Source organism: Agelaius tricolor, unplaced genomic scaffold (assembly GCF_023055355.1).
Source record: "Agelaius tricolor isolate 1412-34295 unplaced genomic scaffold, bAgeTri1.0.p SCAF_10, whole genome shotgun sequence".
In the NCBI taxonomy this organism is placed as follows: Eukaryota; Metazoa; Chordata; class Aves; order Passeriformes; family Icteridae; genus Agelaius; species Agelaius tricolor.
The window spans coordinates 6,361,297-6,375,857 of NW_027269270.1; the positions used below are offsets into that span (position 1 = coordinate 6,361,297).

Here is a 14,561-nt window from a genome sequence, read left to right on the forward strand (position 1 = left end):
AAAATTTAACGTTCCTCCAGGAAAAAAACATCCTTAACCCAAATGTGGCATTCAGTGCAGAAGTTTCTGCTTTCAGTGAAAACTTTTGGATTTTTTGGTGCAAGAACTCAAGCTTATATTCTTATTTGGGTGACTCTAATCGTATATTACACCGTGATGCAGGCTCACTGAAAACACCTGACTTTTACAGGGGCTCTTCTAGGGGGCAGCAGACCCTGCCCTCCATCCCCAGCTGCTACAACACACTTATTCTGTGCTGGGAGCAGGTGAACAGGCATAAGCTGCAATTCACTGGGCATTTTTCTTATATTAGAGACATCTGGGATCCAATTCTGTGCTACATATTATCCTAGTGTGGCAATGCCAGTAGGGCTGTTGCTTCTGTATCTCTACAGACTGGGAAGGTGAAGCAGTATTTACCCTCTAAAAAAGAATATAATTACAGACCCGTGAAGAAGAGCAAGGCAGAAGAATAAGTCTTTGTATTTAAAAACTAAAACTATCTGGGGATGGCTGAGAACCCATGTTCATTAAGATTATTAAATATAAGACCAGGTTTTTTGTGACCAAGGCACTGGAATAATTTTTTAAAAGTGAAAACAATACCAAAAATCAAAGTGTAACTTTACATCTGGAAAATAGTTTTTCCTTTCCCATCTTTTTTTCCTAAGCAATAGACTCTGACATTTGTGGAAGCCTTGCTTAGCAGAGCTTTCTAGGAATCACAGATTGTTCCGCTTCTCATTGTATCATAAACATTTTTTTTTTTTCTTAATTTTGGCATGTAAGCAGATGATCTTAACAGTGAAGTGGTTTTGACAGCACAAGTTTTAAACCTCCTAGCAAACAAAATATTTTTCTCACTGCACCTCCTTTCAGAGGTGGCTGGAATTGATGTGGCCCATACCCTCACATCCCGAGCAGTCATTCAAAGTGGTGTGTGTACCTTACACTTATGTGTATAAAGTGAGATTAACATGCCAAAATGTCAACTGAGCCACCCTAAACATGAAGAGCATGCAATCAAAAATGGAGCTGTCACCTGGCTCAACAGTTCTTCAGACACCAATTTAAGGAAAAGCTAAGATTATAGAGAATTTAATAAATCCCAGGGATGTCTCAATTCCCCAGAGGGAACAAACCAAGCCCAAGCCCACCACTGAGCTCTTGTTGTCTTACATCATACAGTGGGGACCTTCCTCCAGCTGTCATTTCTTGCTTCTAGAAGTTATCTGCCTTATTGGGGATTTGATCCTTTCCATGCTGTCTTACAGCCTGTGTCACCTTGCAAACACACACAACACTCTCTGCCAGTAAAAGCATTCTCAGAACAGTGTTTTGACCAGCATTTCTCTCTTCAGGAGGGCAGTATTGCTTTAATATAACATCTCCTCCAGCAGTACAACGCTTTTCCCTTGCTCCCCCCACTATGTTTTCATCCCTGGCACCTTCCTGGCGTCCATCCCATCTCTGTGGCTCTTACAAGCACTACAAACCCATACATCCATTGCTTTCTTGCTTTCATAGAAGATCTATAAAGTGTATAAACCTTCATGACACCTGCACATCATTTTCTGCACCATACTTGAAAAGGGAAACAAAATCAGCATAAAAGGAAGAGAGAAGTTACTTCACTAAGGTGTGACCACAAACAAGTTTTACAGCTTTGCTTGCATCCTACAGTCTTTTTGCAAAACCAGTTTCTACTTACTCACCTTTCTACTTGAAGAACTGGAACTCTCAGGGTCTTCTTTTTCCACCAGAAGGATTTTAACACCGTATGGATATTATCACAGTAAATAATAAAACAGTCATCTGGACCAGTAGACAAGCCCAGATCTTTTCCAGGTGCTCCTAAAGAGCATTTCTTCTTTAACTCTGGACTGGGGTTCACCTACTATTGCAAGCTCTGATCCACAGACACCACCATTTTAGTGAGAGTTTAACAGTCTGGTGCATTATTTGATTTCCAAATGCAGTCAGCGCCAGCCCATCATTAGAATCAAGGCAATCATGTGGCCCCAGGGAACACTTCTCCCTAGGCCCTAGTAATCACCACTGGCCCTTAAATTCATGCCAAAGTGTTAGTTCATTCAACATTTTACTCTTTTTTGTTACAGCTTAAAGAGAAGAACGGAGGGTAATTTCATACACAAATGTACAAGAGATTTGGTGCTCATCTGGTGTGAAGAAGGTAATTTAAAAGCTCTTCTATTTAGAAAATCTAAATATAAGAAACTTTGGCCTTCATTTATTGAGATTCAGAATCAGGTCTGGAGACCAATAATAGTTCAGTTCACAAACCATAAAGAGATGCAAGCCCCACTAATTTCATGCTCCTTTAATCTGCTTTCATCAACTGTGTGGATTTTGTAAAAGCACTCAAAAATTAGATGTTACCATTTAGTGAAAGCATTGACTGATTTCTAAAGGGTTAGCTTGCAGCTACTGAAAACATTAGTGACATGGCAAATAGTCCAGTGCTATGAGCTCCCCTGCACTACATGAATTCTGCTCTAGCAATGTATATATAGTTGTATGAAAGTTACTCCATGCTCTTAATAGAGAGCGAGAAAAAAAAAAGCTTGGCCTGGATGTTGATCTGATTCCAATGAGGTTATAAATAAACTGCTACTTGTAGTCCCCAAGACAAACAGTTTGGATGTGCTCAAATACCATATTCATTGGCATGGATTGTATTTACACAAATGGAGAAGAAAGTGAGCGAGGCCATTGATTTCATTGTAACGAGCAATCCAAAGCAACTGAATGCTGTTAATCAACACTGTGAGCAATATTGCTTTTACCAGCTTTTTAGTAAGTTTTTCCAACATGTATTTTCTTCATTTCTGTGATCATTGTTATAAATAATTGCATTAAGAGTGCTGTTTCATCAAATTCTCTTACAACTGCAATAACCTTTCATGAAGATTTCTAGGACAACAGTTACTGTGAGTATAGATAGGGTGGAGTTCTGAGGAAAAAAACCCCAAACAGCTTACTGCAAATGAAAACACATTGTGTACAGCAGGTCCTGGCACTGTGCTGTGCAGTTACAGAAAGCATTAACGGAGAACAAGCCTGATGCCAACCAGCTCATCAACTATCATCCGTTTCTTGACTAGAAAAACCAACATCATCTCCATCCTTCTTAGTCTGAGTCAGCAAAATGCTGAAAAAGCTCCTGTGAGCAGCAGCCACAGTGCATATCAAAGCACAGGCACTGTTCATGTTATCCATCAGGAAGTACCTGTGACAAAGTGACCCCTCTGCCTGACCTGCACTCCTTGCTTCCTTGGAGAGGGGTGATGCAGAAGACAACCTGCCACGAGCTGAAGGGGTAGATGGGCACTAATAAACTTGCTACACTCTATCTGAGCATAAAAACCTCCACAGGAAATCCACAGGAAAGTCACTTCCAGCATTAACTTCCAGTGATATCCGAGCATCCAGACTTTGGAGTGAAGTTTAGATGGCAGCAGCAATTACCAGAACTCCTTTAGTCATGAGAAACACTCATGACTAAATCATCTCCTTTAGTCAGGAGATACCACAACACACAGGGGCAATGAGGCAGTGATGGACAGACCCTAAAATCTGATGCCACTGTGAGAAAGGCAACAAAACCTTAGAGTTTCTCAGATGACATGTTCTCAGCACCTACTCCTGGAGTGCTATGCTAAGCTCTAGTGGCCGTGCTGAATGAATCCTAATTTCTCAACCTAGTTTCTGTGCATAAGGGGAAATGGGAAAGGTACACAGACTTTGGCTTGTTTGACCTAAGGCAGAGGCTGAGAAGAAGTGCAATGGCTATCACAGGACACTGTTGGTCTGGAGAGAGAGGACGGGTGTCAGGGAAGTGGAAAGAACTGGGATCAATGGGCCATTTGGTCTCTGCCACTTCTGTGTGTAGCTACTCAGCTGGCTCTCATCAGAGGAAATCTGCACTGTGAACTTGGATAACTTCTTTCCTGATGGAAGATCCACACGCAGGAATTACCATGAGATCCAACTATTCTGTTGGAATTTATATGTTAAACTTTTCACCTCTATGGAAAAAGTGACAGCATTTTTGTAAGATTTTAAAAATGGGGGGAAAATAAAGCACAAGAGAGAAGGAAATGCACATGGAAATATCATTCCTTACCTAAATCAATGGATACTGTTTTTGATAACATTACACTGTATTTTTCATGTCCCCTTCCCTCCTCCCAAATGTGGCCAGTGAAATTCTGACATGAACTCAGCTGAAACCCTACTCTGATTACTCTATGATCTCTGCAAACCCAGGCTGTGTTAATGTTTTCAAAGGAAATGGAAGGTGTTTAATAACTTTAACTCAAAGGCTTCTGTGAAAATTTAGTAGTATGTTCATTCTGATTACTTTGGTGTTCAGCACAGACAGGCTCTGGTGATTTCATCACAGTCCTGGTATGGCTGAAACTCACTGGAAAGAAAAATCACCCATTTCACTGCTCCTTCGAGAATCAATTGGTAAAGCCCTTTATCAACAGAAAGCAGGGGAGGTGAGCTAAAGCACTGCTTGTATTTGTTCAAAGCACAAAACGTGCAAGTCAGATCTAAGGAAAAATTATATGACAATTGGGTTAGAACTACACAAGGCCAACCTTTTCTGTACTGTCTAGAGATCCCTGCTCATAACCTCAGGCTACTATCAGCACTGTGATGCTTGCAACAAAGTACTATGTGCACATCAGTACTTGATGAACTGAATGAATAAATGTTAAATCCCAAAGCATGATGTTCCTTGTGATCTCTGTTAAAAGCCTGCAACCCTTTAAAACAAGAGCCTTAACTTCATAATCTCTGTGGCATCTAAATCATCATGAGAAACGAGTTCATTTTCCATACACCGTGTTCTGCCAAGGGAAGTTATTTTTCCAAACACTTATGTAACTGTTCAAGGGGAAAGGCGAGACTGGAGCTCACCCTGAGTGTGCTCCGTGCTCAGCTCGGGCTGATGAGATGCCTTCTGCTAACTGGAGCAAGTTCCTCCTCAGATCCCACCCTCCTCTGGCTCATCATCTCCTTTGTACTCTCTTGTCAAAGTGCTGGCAGAGGCCCTGAACAATAAGCAGCTCATCCACAGCTCGGGCAGTGCTGGAACAACTGTCTTGTACTGGTAACCTGCTGTTTATTCCCAGAGATCCGTTCATGTCAAAGTGCTTTATCAAGGTTCAGACTCAAAGCACAGCAACAGCACATCTGTGTTCGGGGTCTGATCTGCAATTAAAAGATTTCTGTTGAGCTGGGTATTTGGACTGAATCCTGGACCTGCCTTTCCAGCCTCTTCTCCACTTTAATCACAGGTTTTCTGTAGGCCTCTTTTGTGTTTTCACTCTTTGTAGATACCTTGGATGACGGTAAACTGGGAGAACAGGATAAAACACCTTAATACCCAGCACTGTTAAGAGAAGTGAGAAAGCAAAGCAGCATGGCTGCAGAGCAAGGGTTCAGCAAACAAGGACGAGCATTCAGACTGATGAGAGAGGACCCAGGAACCATAGATCCAGCTTAAAAAATACCTTTCATCAAAAATTATCAATCTGAAGCACACCTTTTCCCCCTTTGGTTTCTAGACTGCATTGCCAGCTTGCTTTCTACCACAGAGTGACAAGACAAACTCCTTAAAAGCAATCAAAGAAATCTCAGATCTTCAATAAATCACATGTAGAGGATTCTAAGCTTGTGTATAAATTCAAAAGACCACAGAGCCCACAAAACTTGGCAGCAAACGCCACCCCTCGCTATGCACAGTTGGGAAAGGAGCCATCTTGCCAAAGCATTTATTTACAGCTCTCTTGACAATATTTAGCTATACAGGGAGCCATTAAGCCAATATCAGCATTCCCAATGCTTTTAATGACCTCCAGAGCAGGCCTCTAGAGACAGGCAGTCTGTGAGCCATGGCAGAGAAAACCAGCAGTGTGGAGATGAAGGTCTTCTCAGGCCCCAGGGACAAGATGTGTGGCAGCTCCCAACAGGTTTGATTTCCCTGCTGCAGACCCAGAAGGAAGCCTGTACTCAGACTAGACCAGTCAGACTGAAAGCAAGTTCTGATTCTGACATAAATCAAGAGGAGACAGCACGAGGCCTATGGGGAGCAAAGAAAAGATGGAATCAGGAAACCACAATTCATCATTTATCTTCCCAGTATCCTGCTAACAACGGAAACTTCCAAACTAATGACTATTTGAATCCAGCCTTACATGCAATGCATCATCCCTGAACAGAGTCTTGAAACATCAAATAGAGAGTCCTAAGATTAACAGGATGTTTACAAATAATTATTAGGAGGTGATTGCCTAATTTTGGTCTATGGTTTGGTGTATTTACATTCTTATATTCAAACATATCTGTACTTTGTAATATTTACATATCTCTAGTTTGAGGCTTCACACAGTAGTACTATAAAAATGCTGATTTACTACTTATGCAGACACGGTACACATTTTACTGTGCTGCAAATGCAATTTGCCAAGCTGTTTCATTCCTCCCTTTGTAGTTGTATGATTAAATATTTTGATTTTTCTCTATTTAGTTTGTTTAATAAACGTTCATGTATTTTGTTCAAGAAATACTACAAAGTTTGGCTCTTGCTAAAAAAATATAATTTCAAAAAGGAAAAAAAAAGGTTTTCCCTATCAGTCTTTAGGATTACCACTTGACTGAAATATTACCCTGTATACAATGAGAATTACTGTGCTGAGCATTCAGTTTTGATCAAAGAAGAGCATTAATAAACACAAATGCTCTCTACTTCACTGTAGGGAATACTTATAAACCAAGTTCCAGGTACAAAGAATGACACCTCTGAAAGCACCAGTCTGGGGTGGTTATGGATGTTTCCTTACACACAGCCAGTGATCTCTGTTTTCTCTGTTCTTGCATAAATCTTTCTCCATTAGCTGATTTGATCAGATTTATGAGAGATGAACTGGCTCTCTCAAAGCTCCTTCTATGATCTCAGTAAAACTATTATGCTTATTTATACCTCAATTGGTTATTTGTAAAATAACTGTACTCTTCCCAGAGAGGAACATAGCTTCATCACAAGAAGACACACACTGACTGCAAACACTGTAATATTCTTCTTTAAGCTGTAATAATGCTGACACTTCACTACTGCTTTGTTCTTCCCCTCTTAGAACTGTTAGAGCTAAAACCCAATGCTTCATATCACATACTGAAGTGCCAAGGGAGAGTATGATATAAATATACAGATATGAAACAGCATTTAGAAATGATGAGTTTGATCTTTCAAAAGACAAGTCACTAATCTCTGGCTCTAATAAGATATGGGATGATAAAGGTCACACTGAGTAAAGGACTAAGCTGACGGATCAGTCCAAAAGTTTCAAAACTGATATTGCTATTCTTTCCCTATTGGGGGAAAAAAGCAATCCTTTGTGTGACCTGCAGCAGAGTGTTACAGACACGTTGGAGAGACCCTTTCACTGTGCTTAACACAAGGGCAATTTTAAACTCACCCAAGGATGTGCAGGCTGAAGTGTGGCACAGTGGTATTTTAAATGCCACAAAATTATTCCATTTATTCTTTCAAAAGACACTTTCAGTCTGAAAATGGTAAAAGCTCTTTCACCTCTGCACATCTTTATGAGGATGATTAATGTGATTCAGTAGAAGTTGCCAGGTGACTGTGAAAGGACCTTTGGTCAACAGTAACTTGAATTAGCTGCTGACATGAAAAAGGAATTGCAAAGTAACATGGCTTTATTCAATTTGGGGCTTAATGTAAATCTGATCCACAACTGCCAGCAAATAAGAGCCTCAGCAGAGCACTACCAAAGTCCCTGATTTACACCTTACATCCCCAAGAGTGAGCATTTCATGGTTACTCCCATGGGGGTGATAACTGATGTCTGGCACTCTGCAAAGAGTGGAGCTCCATTTCACTGGCTGACTCTTCTTTGATTTCTTTTGCTCAGGTGAACTGGGTGCTGCCTTAAAACCCAGCCCCTGGTGCTTGTCTCTACACTAAGAGCAGTAAAGATCTGTGGCCTCTCACAGCCACAGAAGCTGTTACAAAAAGTCTGGACTTCACCTGCTGCTCTTCTGCTTAGTCACCAGTGAATTGGCTGGTCCATTGCTTTAAAGATCTTTGAAGAAAGCTAATGTCCTAACACTAAATAAGCAAGGAGACTGACAAAACAGACTTTTTCCATTGAAAAGTTTACTCCTCTACGTCCCCAGATGAACAAATGCTGTAAGGTGTAGCTGAAAAAGTGAAAAGCTCTCTACTTTCCTTTCAAAAGCCACTTTGCACTTACTCTGGGTTGAATTTGCAACTGTGCTCTCAGGTAAAGATCAGGTTGTACTACACTGATCAGGCTCAGCAGACTGCACAGAGAAGGAGCAAGAGAAGGCAGAGAGGAAGAAGAGGAAAAGAAAATGAGGGTACATTTTTGGGAAAGCTGTGAAATGAGGCAACTTCACTCTTGCGTTTTCTCTGCCACCCAAGTGAGCTCATTAATGCCGGAAAAATTTGAGGGAGATTGATTAATTGCATAAGGGCCCAGAAAGGACATGGTTATTGTCATTAATTCTAAATAAATACAGTATCATACAAATTGCATCTAAGGGGAACAAAAAAAGCTTTTGTCCCTCTCAGCAGTGAGGAAAATACTAAGTAAACAGTGTTAATTATAGAAACAAAAGGATGGAGTCAGTCACAAAGCTTTTAGGTCACTGACTCCGTTCATAGAAGGGGGAAAGAAAAGAGGGTAAGGTACAATCTAACCTAATTATAGCTTTGTAAAAATTATTTTCAAGCCATTAACTGAGATCTGGCCTACTTAGATTGCAAACTTCTAGGGGCAAAGACTTGCTCTTCTCAGTACTTGCCTGTCTTGCAAAATGCAGACTGTGTCCCTGACCAGAGCTCCTGCACCCCAGTATATTAATCCCCCAAGCCATAAAGGTGAGCCAGCCTTGGCTGGACACATGCCAGAAGCTGTGCCTGCTGCTGAAGGACTTCTGGAGCTCTCACTTGAAATTAGCAGCTGGCAAAATGTGGTTTGAGATTTGTGAGCTAGAGTGGAAAGAAGAGAGAAAGGCTGTTCAATCTAACACTCAAGTCTTCCCACCAAAGTCAGAATAGGCAACCATCCTCTCCACGCAAAGATCAGCAAGAGCCAGAAGCCAGGCCAGGAGAAGCTTTTCCTGAGAACTCGGGGATATACCTACAGTCCTCCCTAGAACCAGTTATCCAGAATCTGGGTCAGTGTAAAAAAGAATTGGAAGAGTTACAGAGTTGAGTGGGAGAGGACCACTCGAGGACTGATCCCAAGTACCTTTCAGGCTGAAAGCATTGTTCACTGAGAATGAGCACATTCTTTTTGATTTTCTATTTCTTCCAGGTCAGTGCTGGCATAACCTGCTATCTGCAGAGAACCACCTATTGTCCGGGTTTTGCTGTGATATGTATGATACCTGCTGGTTTTGTTCAGGCCTTGGGTGCTGGAACCAAGAAAACACAGAAGTGATTCCATGGAGTGGGTGGAGGAAAGTTTGAGGAGATGTCTTGCCCAACTCTATAACTGCAGAGAAAAAAACCTTGAAAATATAAGTGCACTATTAAAGATCCTGAAACTGAAATGCAATAACAGAACTGAAACATTTTTTTAAAACAAGCTGATTTAGAGTCATTCCTGATTTTAAAATGTGCCACGAGGGATGGCACAGTGTAGGAATTCTGTGCTCTTGAATGGCCCACACCTCCCAGCACCCCGGCGATTACTTTTCAATTGCAGGTGAAGAAGTTCCACAGTGTAATTTATAAGTCACCTCCAATCTGTGGAAAGCTCTGATATATTACAGGTAAAAGTGCTTCGCTTCTTACACGGCAATCAGCAGATGTCAGGAGTACAAGTGCCTGCTTCTGCTGGTATTCAGCCTCATGCATAGGTTTGAAAAACACGTGCAGAAGAGCTGGCCAGAAGCATTATTTTTTAATTAAGAGGGAGAAAAAAAATCTTTACAAAGCACCTTAAACTGACAAGGTGAGGTGTGTGGAATGACCTAAGACAGACAGGCACTGATTGAAAGCTATTGAGGTAATTCCCGAAGTAATTAGATCTTTGGACAACAAAGTGATGAAACAGGACAAATGACCTTTTCTCATTCGCACACCACCAGCTTATTTTTCTGATTTGTTCCACTCTCCAGGAACAGTATTTCTTTTAAATACTATCAGAAGAAAAAAATATGGCTATGGCACTGAGCTAGGATGCAGAGTATCTGGATTCAGCGCCTGGCTCTGCTGCAGATTTCCAATATGACCTTGGGCACATCCATTAATCTCTTGCATCTCAGTTCTTTAGCAGTAAAATGGAAGGAGAGCTACTACTTTTTCCTTGCCCGCTTGCTTGTCTTCTCTGCGGAGCCCGTAAGCGTTTTCAGAGCAGAGTTTCCTGGCATAACCACCTCTATAAATTTAGCAGAGGCCATGAAAGTCAAATGCTGCGCTAAAAGTCAGGCAGAGGGAGGCCAAAGGCAGGATTTGGAAGCACTCCCTGGTCCCTGCACTACCTGTACCTGCATCTTGGCTGTATCTGGGACGCTCCCAGGCTGCTCCCTGCCCAGCACAGCACTGCTGGCGTGGGCAGGAGACGAGCCCCTGCTGCCCACTGACCTGCCCACCACAGGTAACCCAGCAGCCATGCATTTGTGAGGCGGCTCCCTTGACCTCAAAACCCCACTTGAAATACAGAACTTACTTTTAGAGCACAGGAGGAAGACAGATTTAAGCCTAAGCCACATGGAAACTTTTATGTAAGACACTGCATCAGAGAATTACACGTTGGCCTTACAAAGTTATTGTGAAAATCTACCTTTTTTTGGCATCTAATCACCTCTTTGCTGCATGTGTGAGAGAGCAAATACATAAATATGCACCCAGGCAATGCCATACAAGTTCTGTCAGCATATCATATGCAGATACCTATGTGTGTATGAATACACATCATTACACACACACCCACACATGATCACATTTCATCCCAGAGAGCAATGTCAGAGTTGGTTTACCATCGCAGTAAACATCCAGCTTGACACATTCTTCAAAAGACCTCTCTGAATTCTGCATAATTACATTTTTGAGGATGTATTTTGCCAATGTGCCAGATAATGCCAGAAGCACAGCTTTGAGTTGACTGCATTCTTACTCCCACCAGTGTCCTTGCTATGACAGTTTTGATACAAACAGTGTGTATTAGATCATTAGTGCAGAGACAACCCTCTCTCCCTGACACGCTTTTGAAGCTCAGGCTGATGAATGGGAACTTGCTACTTTTGTGTGCAGCTTGGCCAATACATCACAAAGCTGCACCCAGGGAACGACACCTAGATTGCCTCTGGCCACACTGTTGGGGTGTTCCCTATCAGCAGAAACAAACAAACAAAAACACACAACATGCCTGCAATCAATCAAGATATCATTTTCTGTAAGCACATGGAAGGTCACTTATTGACTAATAAGGCAGCCAATTATCCAAGACCCATTAAGAAGTATGAGCACTCAAACCTGCTCTTGAGAGATTTCCCAGTGCGCTGTTTGCAGTCTCTCTTATAAAGGTGAAATAGGTCTAACTTATGGAAATGTGCAATGAATAATAGGTGTAAGATTTCTGTGAATGAACCAGGAATGAGGGTATTTTTTGTGTGTTTGTTTGTTTGTTTTTAATTTTAAACATAAACTACTTCAAAAGACGAAACTTGTAAAGTCTCTCCCTGACCTGGAAGACCATGAAATGACCTGGAAGAGGTGACAGTAATTACAACCAGAAGTTGTCCACTGATCCAGCCTTATGCTCTGCATCACCCTTTTGCTAATCAAGTGGCTGTATTGATCCCCTCTCCTTGGATGCTTTCCCTGTTACCCCAGGGCCCATGCAGTGCTCTGCATATGGGCTGCAGCTTGAGCTTTCACAGCTCTGTTAAAGCCAGGCATCCACTCTCATTTGGAACAGAGTGGGGCAGCCCTGCACTGCAAATACAAAAATGTTTTAGCTCTTCTATAGTTAAATCTGCCCTCCAGAGATCACATGCCACTTTCCATCCCTGCTAGAGAAGCACAATAACTTTTTTGATTTTTCTCTTTCCGTCAGTCTCTGCATGACTCCCACAACTTTTGGATCAGATTTTAAAAGAATACTAATTCCCTACAAGCCTCACGAGAATAGGCAGCTTCATTCAGATGAGATACCCAGCCGGAGCTCCCACTGATGGAAAGGCTGTGCTAGAAATCATGCTGCATTAAGGACCTTTGGAGGAGAGAGCTGCTGTGAACCCAAACCACAGGAACCGGCTTTATACATTCTTCTGACCATGAAAGCATTCACAAATCTGAATTTTGGCTATTTTTGCAAAAAGCAAAAAAGGAAGGTCTCCTTACATCCATATTTATGGACTCTGTTATTTTTCATTTTTGTTCAAGATCAAATTCTGGCATAAACCGGCTCTTCTCTGTTGACTTTGCAATTACACACAACGCTCTCACTGGGCTCTGCATTGACCCTGCTGATCCTCCTTGTCATTTCTTCCTGATGTGCTCCTGTACAATCTCTCCTCTGAATACCACAGTGATGATCAGTTACCTCTTAGAATCAGTGGTCTAAAAAGACTTATTCCAACTTTTTCACTAAAAAGACAGTTATTGCAGTCATATTTGAAATTCAGCTCTTAAAAAAACCAAAACAACAAAACAAACAAAACAATAAACCAACCAAAAAAAACCCACATGCAGTTACTTTCCCTCTATACTAATAAAATGGAAAAATTCTGCTGGAAAATTCTAAAGTTAGTGTTGTACACTTAAATTTCAAGACACACTAAGTTTAGAACAAGATAATGCGGCACCTTAATTATGGTTTTTCTATTTATACATTTCCTATGTGGCACAAGCCCCCTTTAATGAAAGCATGTTTTAGAGTAGCTTCAACACCCAGCATTATTACAAGTTTTTGAATGCACCAGAAGCTTATCAGCTAAAATATGCTAATTTCTCTAATAGGGTAATGAAGTCTAAATACTTTCAGGAAGACATTGCTATGATAATGGGTCTACTTAAAACACAACATTAGGAGAACCTTGATTACAGGTTGCTCAGTAGTTTCTGACTTCCTTAGGAACCAGAGTTTGTTCCATTGCTAATTTGCTGCAAGAGCTGCTGGGAAGGAAGCTCATTTCCATTTACTTAGTCAATCACCTTTGACAACAAAACCAGAGTTAGATTCTTAGGAAAACTGCTAATACAACTGCATTGCCAAGGCTTTAAGACTGACTTTGAGCTGCAAAGCCTTTGATGATGAAGAAAATTCAGGGGAGCAAGTGGATGGTGTGGTGGTGGCACATAGCTCAGAAGGTGATGGACAGTCAAAATGAAGTGACAGGTTTGATGAGATGAGGAAAAGGCAGGGGAAGGGTGGTGAAGGTGGCAAGCCCACTAAGGAACCACCTGGCTGAGGTCTGTGCACCTCTCTGGAACAAGCCTCTGCATTTCTACTCATGCAGTGCTTGGTAACTTGGGATGTCCCCCATCACAGCCTCAAGGCACGTGTGTTCCCTGATATGGGAGCTCCTCTTAGCTTTATAAACCTGGTGACTTCCCAAGACTTGTGCCTTATGAGCACATGTTTCTTTCACCTTCAACACACATAGGCAGCCCTCAGTGCTAGCTCTCAAATTGCCCTGTATTTCAGCAAAAAAAAGCAAAAAGCAAAAGCACCACCCATCAAAGCCCTGGACATCCCAACTCTGCCCTTGCCTCACTTCAGAGCTGCAGGATGCAATACTCCCACATCCATGCATTTACTGGAATGTTCTCCTGAGGGCACCCTGGTTCTGCCAGGCTGCCAGTTGCCTGGCCTGGCTACAAACACACACTTCTTTCTTTCCCCACGTATCCTCCCAGCTTCAGGATTAGGCCACTACAGGATGAGCCCAGCCAGCAATGATTCAGCTTCTTGTGGATGGAAGAACAGGTACATAATGTGGACCTGGAAGCATCTTGCCAAGCACCAACCCCTGTACAAGCCAGCAAGACCATACTGAAAATAAGATAAAAAACTACTAAATAAAGAGACACTTTTGTACTTAACAATCACACCAAGTTCTGACCCCAGACATCACATCTGATTTCCATTATAGGAAAATCATGAGGGTTTGACCATGGTGTACAGATAGACTGCTTGAAAGGAAGAGGGCTTGGTATTTGTCTCCATGTGTTCAGCTGGGACTGTGCTCTCCCTCGTTGTGGAAACAAATGGTGCTGTAAATCTAGCAGTATTGAGCTCAGTGTGATCTAAGTGGACTAAATAGTCTAGCTTGATATCTGCATTTCCTTTTTTATCAAAACAAATAGTAATCCACTCATTAAATCCAGTATTTCTGTAATTAATTTGCAGTCATTACAAATCACCTTTAATTGGATTAGCTATAATTACTATAAAATAATTTCCTGAAATCATGTTATATTTGTGGGATTTCTTTTTTTTAAAGCTTATTTTTAGAGACATGAA

At 41.6% G+C, this 14,561-nt stretch overlaps 1 protein-coding gene across 1 annotated transcript in view; it reads right to left on the reverse strand.

Moving 5' to 3' along the window:
• Nucleotides 1-14,561, reverse strand: part of TMEFF2 (transmembrane protein with EGF like and two follistatin like domains 2) — a 124,577-nt gene that overhangs the window by 79,685 nt on the left and 30,331 nt on the right. The gene's annotated exons all lie outside the window — the stretch shown is intronic.